Source organism: Pinus tabuliformis, chromosome 2_2, assembly GCF_031772625.1.
Source record: "Pinus tabuliformis cultivar Carrire ecotype Pingquan chromosome 2_2, CPIR1, whole genome shotgun sequence".
Lineage (NCBI taxonomy): Eukaryota > Viridiplantae > Streptophyta > Pinopsida > Pinales > Pinaceae > Pinus > Pinus tabuliformis.
Window position 1 is genome coordinate 972,016,635 of NC_142300.1, and position 14,565 is coordinate 972,031,199.

Below are 14,565 nucleotides of genomic sequence, written 5' to 3' on the forward strand. Positions count from 1 at the left end.
CTCTTTTACTGTTAAAGCTCTCTGTCTAAGATTTTGCATTTGTCTAAACAATGTTTGCTAATAATTACTTGGCAAGAACTTACCTCTTAACTTTGCTACCATTCGGCTCCAGTTCTTGATTGGCTTCTTACCAAGTCTCTTCCTTTCCGCCTGCACACCATCCCACCAGAGTGCTACATGGCCTTTTAACTTGGTGACAGCAAACTTTACTTTCTTCTCATCCTCTGTTTCTTCGTAATCGAAGAATTTCTCCATGCTGTTAATCCAGTCGATCAATTCTTCTGGATTCAATCCTCCTTGATATATTGGTACTAATTGGTTCCATGGCCTGGCTGTGGATTTCAACACTGACTGAAAGAATCTCATCTCAGGGGTAACCTGTACAGCTTCCTCCTCTTCAGCAGCTTCAATTTCGGGCTCACTGACATCTCCATCATCTATATTTCTATCTGAAGTTAATGCATCCACTCTAGCTCGCAGCTCTTCCACTGTTTCCAATAGTTTAGCATTTGCAGCAGGTCGTCCTCTTCCACCACGTCCTCGTCCTCTTCCAACTCTGAAAGCCATCCTTCTTCTGCTCCTGAGATTCAATTCAATGTCAGTTGTGGGCTCTGATACCACTAATGATGACGTGTGTGCAAGCGTTAGAGACAATCTCCCTAATCTGCCAATAAGTTCATCTATATCTTGATCAATTTCCCTTTCGTCAGTTCTGGGCGCATCAGTCATTAAACTGATAGTTCATTTCTTTAAAAAAACACCATGGTCATATTTTATTATCAAACAGTGGCTTTTGGAAATTCTTAAAAAGAATATCTCTTTTTGTGGACTTCTAATTATATATACCTCCACGTTATAATTGCCCACGCAACATATATATGCCTTCGTTATATATACCCACGGAATTTCTTTACCTCCTCTTGCACCGGCGATAGTTATGCGCTAGCTCTTGCCATGGACAAAGGCTCTTATATTATGACCGACGATTACATATATCTCTTCTCTTTATACGATTCTTGGGTCGATATATATATATATCAGTCGGCTATATATACCTCCGTCCTTTTTATTGGTCTTGGCCGATGTATATACCATCCGGCAATCACTCAAACGATGGTTTTCTCAACGGACCCGATACATTATTACGCAGCCTTAATATATCGCCAGTTCCGCTTATCGCTGGTCGGTTCAATTAATAAGTTCTCCACCTCCGAATGATGGACTCAGCGATAAGTATATACTGTAATTTATATCAATTCGCTAAATCTGGAATTCGCCTTAATCATGCTATGCTCTGTTCGGACCAGAATGCTTTGTAAAGCGGCACTCAATACAGTTTCAACGAGCTTCTTGACGCCGATATGGTCTTGGACTGATATGGTCAGCACTTCAGTTATGAATTCTCAATGCTGCTACAACTACTTAATGAAAATTACAATAATTCTCACTATAACCAGAATATATATGCGCCACAATAAAATAAGGGTCAAAGCATTATAAACATGAATGAAAGGAAAGGTGCCTCAATGATCAATATACAGTATTATAGCGTGGGGAATTAGAGCCATTCAAACACTGTCGACACTATCTATAATCTATGCATATATAAACAGAATCATTAATAAGAGACACTGAGAGAACAGTTTTCAACATAATACTATGGCACTCGCCCCTCTCCTCTGTCTGACGAGAGCTTTGCTACCTCTTTATTTATAACTAAGGATAGGCCTTGTCGGTCCTTATCCGATACAAAGAAAAGCATGCTTTACAGGTGATTTAAAGCTTGAAAAGTTCTGTTACAAATAGCATGATTTATTGCTAGAATTTATTCTATTTTTAACTAAGAAAGCATAGAAATTGCAGGCTAAAGGACCCCACTCCCTTGCCTGTAAATTTTTTTGGATTTTTGGAATAATTTGGAAGATTTTCCCCTCTGAGTCACATGCTCCCGCATCAACCCAGCAGCCACCCCGAGACTGAGTCCCCTCAAAAATTGCATAGAGGCTGCAAACCTTGCCTGCTCCGCTGAATGAGAAAATTTTACAGATAGGCCGAATAGACGCTTAGTGCCCATCCCTGTCTCCCTTAGAAAATGTTGTAGTTTTTCCAACCATCTCTCTTGATAGTCAACAGGTTTCTCACAAATAAAATTGGGCAATTTTTCAAGCCATCTCTCCCAATAATCGACAGGCTGGTCACTGAGAAAATTGCACAATTTTCATGAGAAAGTCCTCTACTGCCTAGCAGTCTGCTCAACTCAGAAACTGCACAAAGGTGACCAGAAGGCCAGTCTCCTAGCACCAACACAGTTTTTCCTGCCAGCAGTGCCTGGTAGTCGACTCACAGATCCCTCCAGGAATTACACAGTTTTATTTATCAAGCTACAACAGCTGACTGCTCGTTCCCTCAAGGAATTTCCAGGTTTTTATGACAACAGACTTCCAATTCTCCTCAGGAATTATGCAGTTTTTGCTGCCAAGATCCCAGCAGCTGACTACCAGTTCCCCTTAGGAATTGCGCAATTTTTGCTGCCATTGACCCAACAGCTAACTAGCAATTCCCCTCAGGAATTGCATAGTTTTTGCTGCAAATGACCCAACAGCTAACTGTTAGCTCCCCTCAGAAATTGCTCATTTTTGCTACCAAGCTCCCAGTACCTACTCGTTCCGGAAATTACACAGATTTTTCTTGCCCAACCTTTCTACAGCCCTGACTATTCCTCTCAAAAACTGCACAATTTTGTCCTCTAGTTGAGCCAGACACTGCGGATAGTCACTATCGATCGGGATTACCCATCTTCATCACCTAGTGACTCCAACTCAGTTTTCATCAGTAGTACTCGGAGCCTCCATCCTGCCTCACAACCTTTTCACGTTTCCCAATCATCTGCATCTGAAATGATCATGCATCATGGTAGGCTAGGAGGTTTATGGATTTGATGGCATCTCATCATGACTGACTGCAGAAATAGGTACACAAACAAACATGGCACGATGATGGGATGAACAAAGGGAGTACATGTAGAAGGACAATTTCACCAATGAACGAAGAGACGATGCATGCAAAGAGATCTGCTCGCAAACTAATGATCATGAAAGTATTTGTTCACGGATGGACGAACGAGCAAACATGCAAGGTGTGTTCACGAAGGGACAAACAGACAAACATGCACCTTTTGCGAATGAACGAACCTGTCAAGCTTACCAACATACAAGCAAGGAGCAATGTGTGAATGCAAAATCAAGTGAACCAGTGACCATCGGAGACTCCATGCACTTTTCCATGTGGAGGTGAGGTTGTGACACACCATGAGGACATCCATCACCCAACAACATTACAGCTCGACATGCACACCAGCAACAGCATGAATGTACCAACATTGTCATGTCGAGTCATGTTGTCCACATCTCTACTGTGGGCCATACTGGAAATCAATGTAATTTAATGTGGAAGTCCAAGAGATCCATTTGTTGTACGAAGAGTAAAGTTGAAAATTCATTGAAGTCAAATAGTCATGAGGGTAGTTGAACAGCCACAAGGGTCAGTTTCACCCTTGTCTTCTGAACCACTTAAATGTAACTTAGATTCTCTTGGAGAGCAAGAGAAGGCACTCTCAACCAAATCTTCAAATATCTGTTTTCAGTACGGACTAAAGTTCAATACTTTAGTAATTAATGTCACTAGATTTTTGTAGAGATGACAATATAGAGCAATAGAAAGGGACATGGGGCTATTTTTTTTTCTCTCATATGAAAGCAAACCATCTACAGTCATTAGTGCTCCAAAATTTTCTTTATGCTTTATATATATATATATATATATATATATATATATATATATATATATATATATATATATATATATATATCCCAATTTTTTTATGGATTTTTTAATCTATAACACATATGTAATATTTAGACACATGATGCTCCTCCCCATGTAAATGCCACCATGTGAAATCACGGGCATGTGGTAAATGGATTGTTCAGATAATCTATGTGTTCAAATGAATGCAAATGGTATTAAAGGATATCACCTCAAACTTAGTTTGCACTCATGGATGTTCACTCCTACATTTAATGATTATTGGAACTGGACCCCAGTACATTCCTCACCCATGATGGAAATTATTTCATAATTTATGGGTAGCTAGCTTAAACATTATGTGTTTTCAGGGGACAACCAACTCTAAATGTTGTTTGGCTAAGCTTGTTTGTTTTTTTTTTTTTAATCGTCTGAATTTACTTGTTTTTTATTTCCATTTCCCATTCTTAAAGGTATTCAATTTTGTTTAACAGATACAGGAAAACCTGCCACTCTATCAACCTAAATTCACCTCCCAAATCACTTCCTTGGTTCCTATACCATTTCCTTTTTTATTACTTCTTGGCCCAACCCTCCCATATATTTTCTATTATTTCTCTTGGATGGTGGTCACCATTGGGTTTCATCATTCAAATACTAACTCCCCTTAGAAGTTTCCTCCTCATACTTCTTGTCTTTGGTCTACAATTTATCCTGTTGCATCACAATACTTCTAAAGGTCACCATAGACATATTAGGAGAAGGAAGCATCATTATTCAAGGGTTCATGTGAATGTTAAATCCTTTGCTACTTCATAACAAGAAAACGGCTCTTGTGTTATAAGGTTGGAAATCGACTTTGAAGGAAACAAGCTTCGATGGAATGACATTTCCAATATGATGTAGAGATAGAGGAGAATATTAGTCATGTGATATGACATCTGAGAAACACCAGCGCGAGGTAGATCAAATGTATGCAACCAATTAATCTATATTGGAAAATTAAAACCATCATGGGAAAGGCCCTAGAAGTGAGGCGTGAGTTGAAATTCTACTTAGTAAAGATGCCTTCATGTTGTAGCTCAGAGAACTAAACAATAACATATATATTCTTGCTAAGAAATTTGTAGACATGGACTTCCTTGGTAGTGATAAAGAGGGAGGTGACCTTATAACAATTCTAGTGGACTCTCTTATAACCTAATTAATCAAGATGTTTGTTTTGGATTTCCTGTATCTGATTAGGCAAGCTAATCTAGTTAAGAACTCTATTTCTAAGTTAATTAAGTGATTTCAAGTACATCTACGTACCATATATTATATGAATCTGTCTTAAAAGATGAAATGATAATTTAGACAAAAAAAAAATTCATCTATAACATAAATTTTGTGAATGATATCCCAATAATTATAAAAATATTATACTTTTTTGAAAGTAATATACTAGCATTTGCACCAGACGTTGCAAAGAAAACGCCGTAAGGCAATGGATAACATATAACACTATGTAAAGCCATCAATAACATATGACACTAATTAACGCTTCTTTGACCCACCACCTCCGAGCTGGCACCCGCTGCGCTGGCAACCAACACCCGCGCAATTTCAAACGAGCCCTCGCGCCAAACATTCATTTGCACAACCGGAACAGGTCCTCTCGAGCATTTGTTTCTCCCACTCACGGTGCTTGCTCATTTTCTCTATTCACACAACCGGAACAAGTCCTCTCGAGCATTCGTCTCTCCCGCTCATGGTGCTTGCTCACCTCGCAGGTCCACTCGCGGTGTTGAATCCCGGCAGGCTGTGCCCCAGGCGTAAGGTAAATTATACTCTGTGAACAATGACATCCACCATTTTGCAACCAACACCCGCACAATTTCAAATGATCCCTCGCACCAAACATTCATTTGCTCCATTCGCACAACCGGAACAGGTCCTCTCAAGCATTCGTTTCTCCTGCTCACGGTGCTTGCTCACCTCGCAGGTCCGCTCGCCGTGTTGAATCTCGGCAGGCTGTTCCCTAGGCGTAAGGTAAATTATACTCTGTGAACAATGACGTCCACCATTTTGGCAGGTGCCCGGAAGGCCCATGCATACGAATCCCACCCCATGCTGCTATAAATTGTCTGCATTGGCATCTCCCAGCGTCTTGCGAAACATATACATTCAAGGTCTCCATTTGGGCGTAGTCCTCTCAAGCATTCGTTTCTCCTGCTCACGGTGCTTTCTCACCTCGCAGGTCCGCTCGCGGTGTTGAATCCCAACAGGTTGTTCCCTAGGCCTAAGGTAAATTATACTCTGTGAACAATGACGTCCACCATTTTGGCAGGTGCCCAGAAGGCCCATGCATACGAATCCCACCCCGTGCTGCTATAAATTGTCTGCATTGGCAGCTCCTAGCGTCTTGCGAAACATATACATTCAAGGTCTCCATTTGGGCGCAGGTTCAAGCGACACTGAAGGTGTTTTCCCATTGCATCGTAATCAGTTACCAAATTTATAACGAACCACTTAGCCATCCAGACATCTTAAATAGTTTTTAGGACGTGGTTTAATGGTTAATAGTTAAGTAGGGAGGTCTAATCTCAAACAAAATTATATATATCTCAAAATTTCTCCAAACGCGGTCCAATCTCAAGCAAAATTATATATATCTGAAAACTTCTCCAAACATAATTTTTTTAGTTGAAAAAAAAATACAATAAACCATCACCATTACAATTGCAAACTCAAGCTCCTACATCCAGTGTGCTTGATTGTGTACTACCCACTTAGCCATGGAGGCCATGAAAATCAGATAATCCTAAACCACCACCATTGCAAGCTTCCTGCATCCACTGTGCCTGCCTGTGCACTTTGCCAGGTGCATGGTTTATTTGGGCTTTTCATTGGGGTGAGATTTTGAGTACAAATATATTCAATTCTGTGAGAGGAATTTGGTGCACATTAATTTTCACATGCTTGCTAGGAAGGATGACCATGGAAAAATGCAAGGGCACCAACCGGTGGAGCATTGATGTAAGAAGTAGGCTCAGACTACCTGAAGTATGTTGCCACATTTGCTTTATCCTCCTTTTCAACTGAAAACATTTTCCAATGCTCCTTTGGTGTGGTGCCATTGCTTTCTGCAATAAATGAATTATACCTTGCTATTTTAGCAACAAAAAATATAATTGCAAGTGAATCTCATTTTCGTGTCAGATCAACAACCTTTTTCTCGAACTTCTTGTTCCTACTTGCTGAAAGAAAACTGTGTTTTTTGTTATCAACCTTGAATATTTCTTTCATGTCTTCTCTTGCATTATTATGGCGATCTGGGTTCTATGTCAAATGAAGTGACCAGACTGTCATAAGATTAGGCTAGTAATGCAAGCAAGGCGATGATTGCATGTACATTTTGAATTGGTGCCTCAACAGGTGCTAGCATCTCTAACAATTTTTTGAAGTGATTGATGTTGTTGGCCACATCTTATGTTGTCATCTTTATTTGTGAAAACTTCCTCAGCTATATCTTAGGATGACAACTTGATATTCATAAATGTTGAACATCTTGAATTTCAATTGATTGTTGTGTTTGGCTACATATTAGGAGCCTCCTCTTTATTTGGTGAAGTTCCCTCAGAAAAATCTCACAGTTTTGGTGTTTTTGCACTGCTGATGTGAGTCATTTGATCATTAATTCTCAATGCTACAAGTAAGAGTCCTGTGATTATTAGTTTCCCATTTGTTGATTCTAGCAGTTCATATGGTATGTTTGACTTCATCTTCTTCCAGAATGCTAAATGATCTTGTTCAATAATGGAATTCCCATTTGCAGCTTCCAGATGAAATCCCATGCTGTTAAATTTTACAACCAGATCTGTTTTAGATAAAGAAGAAAGTCAAGCTAGCTACAGCCATGGTTCTAGTGTACTTTGAGACTTCTAATTTGCATGGGTGTTTGTTGTATTGCTTGTTCTTTTTAAAATAGGTAACCAACCTGAAATTAAAGTCTGGCCTTCCTTATGAACAGACCATTAGCTTTGGTATCAAATATTGGAAAAAATTCCAGTGATCAAAGAGAGATATTGAGCTTGTGTTCGCAACACTAGAGTGCTCAGCAATTGGAATCAAATTTATTGATTAAGGCATGAATGTATAGCAAATAAAAGACATACCATCCACTGAAATATTTTAATTTTAGCAGAAAAAATGATGTATTCACAGTGGACAAATATTAGAGAGAAAAATATACGATAGAGAATTGCAGTGCTTTGGAAATAAAATGCATGAGTCAACCTTACATTATCTTGAATTCTCCCGCACTTACAGAGTGTGACTACAATTTATCTATTCAAGTTGTTCCTTGATTATCATGTTGTCTTCTCTGTTGCATTCTCCTATGTCTGTCTTTTTTTGTGACAGTTTTTTTTGCCTCATTATATATTTTTTTATTATTTAATTAAATGTATTCAATACTTCTCTATAGATAAAGGCTAAAATGATTTTTTCTTCCTAAAGGGCTATTCATAAAGCAAGGGTCAGTTAACGTTCCTAAAGTACTATTTAGCTATTCTTACATAGACAGTAAGACAAAACCTTGCTTTCTAGGAGATGCAGGTCCAGAGGATATGTGAAGATTAACAAAAAATCTAACATTCAGTATATTCATCTTGCATGTTTTAGTTGATGTATTTCCTGCATTTGCTATCCCTGATAAACATGATTATTTGTTTGCCTCTTGTTAGAAATGGGTAATTCGGGGATAATTGTTGCACAAGGCCTTGGGCTAACTTGGAATGTGTGTTACTCAATTTAAAATTCTGCTGTTGTTAACTCAATGTAGCTTAGTGTTACTGCCACCTGATTCAAGAAAAAAACGAAGTTGGATAAATAAGATTAGAGTGTATTGTCTGAAGATCCAAGGCCCAAATTATTTGTTGAAGCCTGAATTTTATATTACCATGTATTGACTGAAAATCTAGAAATATATGGTAGTATTTTTTTTCTTGAGCTTTACTGTGTTATCAAAAAGCCCTATTTCTTTTCAACTTGTATGGATGTCTGGGGCTTGGCATGGTTTTTTGGCTGGATGTTTACACAGCAGCTGTGTGAAGGCAAAACACTCTTCTGCTTTATATTTGTTGTAACTTGTTTTATGGTGCATCTATAGGTTGCAATAGTCAGTATATGTTGATGCAAACTTGGAACCCCGACGTTACCCCTATTAATACAGAGTTGGAGATCCATGTTAAAATGAATTACTGTATTGTGTTAATGCTGAGTTGGGGGCCATGCTAAAATAGGTTACTGTATTATATTAAGTTGGGTGTTAGGGTTCAAAACTCATTACACATCTAATAAATATTAAAAACTCGTTCAAAAGCCCAAACAAGAAGATTCAATCCGTAACATATGCAATAGAAAATTCATCCAACAATCTACAGAGGAGAATGCCACTATGAAAACATATACCCACCATAGCACACAAACTATCTATAACCTGATACCATCAATCACAAAATCCATGAAGAGATGGCATATCTGCAACTGAAAATTAAAACAGTAGAGAAAAATTCTTTTAGTTCTTTTCCTGTCCCTAAATGCCCCTTACACAGGTGAAGGCCTAATCTCTGAAAGCCTAAGGTGAAAGCCTAATCTCTGTAAACAACCTTAATATTAGATTTCAGCCAAAGATACAATTCTGATATATACCATACAATGACAAGAAGCACCTTTCACCAATGCAAATAACCCAGAACTAAATAATATTGCATTTCTAATTTATGACCTGATATGCCAACCAGTCTTCAACCAGCAACTAATATACCATGCAATACTATGAAATAACACCATTCACTTATCACCTATTGATCGATTATCTGATTCAGATGCTTCAGTCACAGGGCCCATTGTCCTCGGATCGTCCATATGTTTAGGGGGAGATAACTATGTCCACACTTTTTCTTTCGCCTCATTTTTTCGTATACTTTCTTCTGTAGTACTTATCATTAGTATCATTTGGTTCGTTTTTCTTGCTTTTATTCTAGAATTTGTCCCATCTTATTTTTATTACATGTGGCATTTTGTTAAATTCTTCTAATCTTTTGTTCCATTCTGGGAAACTGTTGATATTTTCTGCTTGCTGCTCTTCCATTTTCCTCAAAGACTATGTTGTTCTTCCAGCTTCCTCCAAGATTTTGCATATTTTTGCCAAAAAACTGCTTCCGGTGGTTCCATCTTTAATGATCATCCAAGCTGGCACGAGTTCTGCTTTGTTATCACTAAAATGTTATGGGGAGACACTGTAATGTTATGGAAAGATTTTTAGGGCCCAAGATTTTGCATATTTTTGCCAAAAAATTGCTTCTGGTGGTTCCATATTTAATTACCATCCAAGCTGGCATGATTTCTGCTTTGTTATCACTAAAATGTTATGGGGAGACACTGTAATGTTATGGGAAGATTTTTGCCCTAAATTTTAGTAGATCACTAAGGTTTTTTAATTTTTTACATTTTATATATATATTTTTTAAAACTTCCTTTCTGTTCAAATAATAAGATAGCAATTCTAGCATAAAGGTTGTCTGGTATTTCAATAGCGCAAACAGTCTTACAGTGCAGAACTAATCATTCAATAATCAAGCAATAACAATGTAACCCATATCCACTATTCTGGTGAACCAATCCATTTCATAGCATTTCCAAATAATTCTAAACAAATCGTCAGCATGAAAATGCTAAAAAAATTACAGAGTTAGGGATCTTAGATATCATTACAGTTACAGAGACGCCTACGACAATAATGGGGCTTCAACCCAGGCTTGGATAACCTCCGGAGTTCTCTAAAGCATTCTATGTCAAAATTCATTTTCTTCATCAGTCTTCTCTGCGTGGCACCGAAGCGAATGCTGAAGAAGCTCTGGAATGAAGGATTTCCGGATGTGTTCAGGAAAAATATATATCCAGCCATGAAGTAAATTGATGTAAGAAAGAAGCAAATGGGCGCCATCACATCCCATGACACTTTCCAGAATGTCAACCTCATTAAACCCGCTGTCTGAAGGCCAAAAAACCCCAACCCCACCCGTAATTCTGTCATGGCATGACTCTGAGCTTTCTGATCAATCTCCTCGTTTTCTTTCTCCAGTCTCTCCAGCTCTTCCTTGTAAGGATGGCTCTTCGTTGCAAGGGGCATAGGCATGATCTTCTCGAAAGCTCTTTCTATCTGAAACCACACCAAAGAAAAAAGAATATCAATGAAACCACAACCAAAAATCCCAAATCAGTGAATCCTGAGCCCCAGAAATGCTAAAGAAGCTCTAATTTAGATATACCTTGTAAGGACGAAAATAGACAGTCTTTTTCAATACGAGAACATGGCCCGATTCGTCAAGTAGCTTCGCTATTCCTTTCGCTTCTTCCTCTGAAGTCCCCTCTAGCGACTCCATGCAAACTCGCAGCAGCTCGTCATATGAAATGCGGTCGTCGTGAATCCACTGTATTCTTTTTTTGGCATCCTCCAACCGGATGAATCTCAGCAATCTTCTGCCATCCTCCGCTGATATCTGCCCGGCAGGAGGGCGGGCGTTCAAATACTACAACTGTTCCTGCCATTGGAAGAATAGTTGGGAAGGAGGGAAAAGGTGGGACTGAAACTGAGATTGGCTCACCTTCGTCTGTTCCTGCCTGTACAGGTCTCTTCCCCTTGCCATTCATCTAACACTTGAAATTTGTGTAATCGTCTAACATCTAATCGTATGGTGCACAAAATGACACGTAATCAAAGAAGGGAGTTGATTCCAGAGGGAACGCCTTACTACGTAAATATTAGAGTTTCCAAAATTTTGTAATAATATGTGTTGATTCCAGAGGGAACGCCTTACGGTGTAAATATTAGAGTTTCCAAAATTTTGTAACTACCTTAATATGTGACAATTTTATGACGACGTGTGATATCACATAAATCATAATATGAACCTGAAAATAGTGGAGAAAGTACAACACCAAACCACTATCAGTTTGTTTGGATAAGTACACATTGTAGTGGGATGTGTCCCACTACATCTAAATCGGAAGCATGATTTGTATTAGATAATCTTCTTACATTGCTATTGGTTTGGCATCTTTAGTGAAATACAAGTTTCACGATTCAACTTTTTCTCACATCTATCTTTGAATGTAAGCGCAACTCTAAACAATAATAATTTTAACATTCACTAGTTCCCAAAGATGATACAGTTCATGTAGAAATAAATGAGGTTTTCTCATGTATCACGCATTCGCAGCTGTTAGTGCGGTGTGTACTGTAATTATATTGCCCCCGTTTATTGAAAATGTGGCCCCATTATTTTAATGAAAATTTACAAATTTAATAGCCGCAGAAAATTAGAAAGCTATGTAAATGATTTTATTTATTTATTTTTTATTTTTTTATAGAATTTGGAGATAAAATTATTTCAATTTAAGGTGAGGAAGATGTGTTGAATTTTTAAAAGATTTTTAATTGATTTTTAGATTAATTTTTGGGAAATATGTTCATCTTAATGTTTTGTATTGATTTTATGAGATTGTTCCAATTCTAATATGTTTATATTCTATGGAAATTAATATTTTACAATAAGATGTGTAATTCTTTTTATTTTCTCAAGTTAAATTGGATTTGTGCCAAGTGACTTGCAGCTCACCAATTTTCAATGAATTTGAGATTATTCCAATTCTAATAAACTCATATTCTAATTAGAGGGGAAAATTAATATATAAGAAAATTTTATTTAGCAAAATGGTCCATTTTACAATAAGATGTGTAATTCCTTTTTTCCTCAAGTTAAAATTGACTCATAAACTTTTTATACATAATTAGTAAAATAAATATGTACATTAATAAAATTATATTTCTGCAGTTGCTGCCACCAATTTCCTAGAGATTTGAGATTATTCTAATTCTAATATGTTTATATTCTAGGGAAATTAATGTATAAGCAAAATTTATAGAGCAAAATGGTATATTTTACAATAAGATGTGTAATTCTTTTTCTTTTCTCAAGTTAAATTAGATTAGTGTCAAGTGGCTGGCAGCTCACCAATTTTCTAAGGATTTGAAATTATTCAATTCTAATAAGTTCATATTCTAATTAGATAGGGAAATTAATATAAGCAAATTTTATTTAGCAAAATCATCCATTTTACAGTAAAATATGTAATTTTTTTTTCCGTCCAATTAAAATTGACTCATAATCTTTTTATAGATAATTAATAAAATAAATATGTATATTAATAAAACATTCTTAATATTGCAATAATTATTTTTATCATATATCATATTTATGAATCTTTCAACAACCACATTAATAGTTTTAATATAATTATATTAATAAATATATAAATAAATTCATGACTTTTAGGGAGAAAAAAACTACTCTATTCGAATAATTACATCACTTAAACTTAGTGTTCCATGAAAATTTCCCTTAATTTCAATCAAAATAGAAAAATAATTGGCCCAGAAGAATAGTGAAAACATCTACCATCAAACCGTTAGAGAACAGCCACGAAAATGTTTGCCCGTTATTTCGAGAGAATTCAAGCGTAAAGGAGAATCCGAACGACATGATATGACGTATCTGCAATGAATTCAACCGTTGCTTCGATTGACATTTGGTGTTTTCATTTGAAAATAAGATAGAATGTCGGCCGCTCCCTCTCAACTGTGTCGAATGCTCTCCACTTTCTATGAGAATCCTTGGCCATCTGTTTTGATATTATGTGGAACTAAACATGACGCTTACATCAACTAAGAGCACTAAGACTGCATGTTCGTCCGGTGTACGTTTATTTCAATAAAACAAAATAATTGTACTAAGAATGAGCGCGCGTGTTTCGGATCCCAAATTCAAGATTGACTGCGTTCAAATGACAACTGTTAGATTGCCGTATAAGAGTCCAGGATTCAGATATTTTGATTATAACGTACATAAAAATAATTATTTCAATGCATGATCACCTTTTTTTTAGGTGTCGTGATCATCCCGTGTTTAGCAAATTCACAAGTAAATTTATCAATTACTGGAGCACTATGGTGCACGGATGTGAAACATTCAAACAAGAACAATTACCGGAGCAATAAGCAAGGATCTTGATAAAGAGCACTCAAATCGCTTTCATTCTGGTAACCTTAAACGGAATCCAGTAGGCAACAACTTCCTGAAGTAAATTGATTAGTTGCCCCATTTGTTACTGTGTGTAGAGATCACATTAACCTTCATAGTTGGGGATTGCAAATATGGATGGTTGAAATTACCAAATTTTAAGGAAACATTCGTGCCCTAAAACTAATCAGTAATAGTTCGAGTACCCGTTATCAATGTCAGCAGCCGTGGCTCCGGTGCTCTTAAATTTATGCCCGGATTAGAGAAATTTAACTCACTGTAGCGCAGTAATTTTGTCAAATGGTGACAAGAAATTTGATAGTAAACTGCCAAAATCATGCTAAATGAAATCCACTTCTGGAATTTGGCCTAGGGATCCATTTCGGCAGGACCCACATGCTGCAAAGTGCGCTTTCCGTATTACAAATTATGCAAACAACGTACACAGTGCTATCCCACTATGCCGTAGTGGACATAAATAATCTTTTAAGTGGCCAAATTTCTAAAGCCACTAAATGGACTTTATATAAGAAACTCTGCACTCAAAATACTTTCAAAGCAAATCGTCTCTCGAATATTCAGACAAGCTTCATAGAATTGCTGGTGCAGAATCTTTTTCTGATCAATTCGAATC

General features: G+C 37.2%; 1 pseudogene; it reads right to left on the reverse strand.

Annotated features, from left to right (window-relative positions):
• Window positions 1-10,549: 10,549 nt before the first annotated feature.
• Window positions 10,550-11,498, reverse strand: LOC149196485 (calcium uniporter protein 3, mitochondrial pseudogene; annotated as a pseudogene).
• Window positions 11,499-14,565: the final 3,067 nt, after the last annotated feature.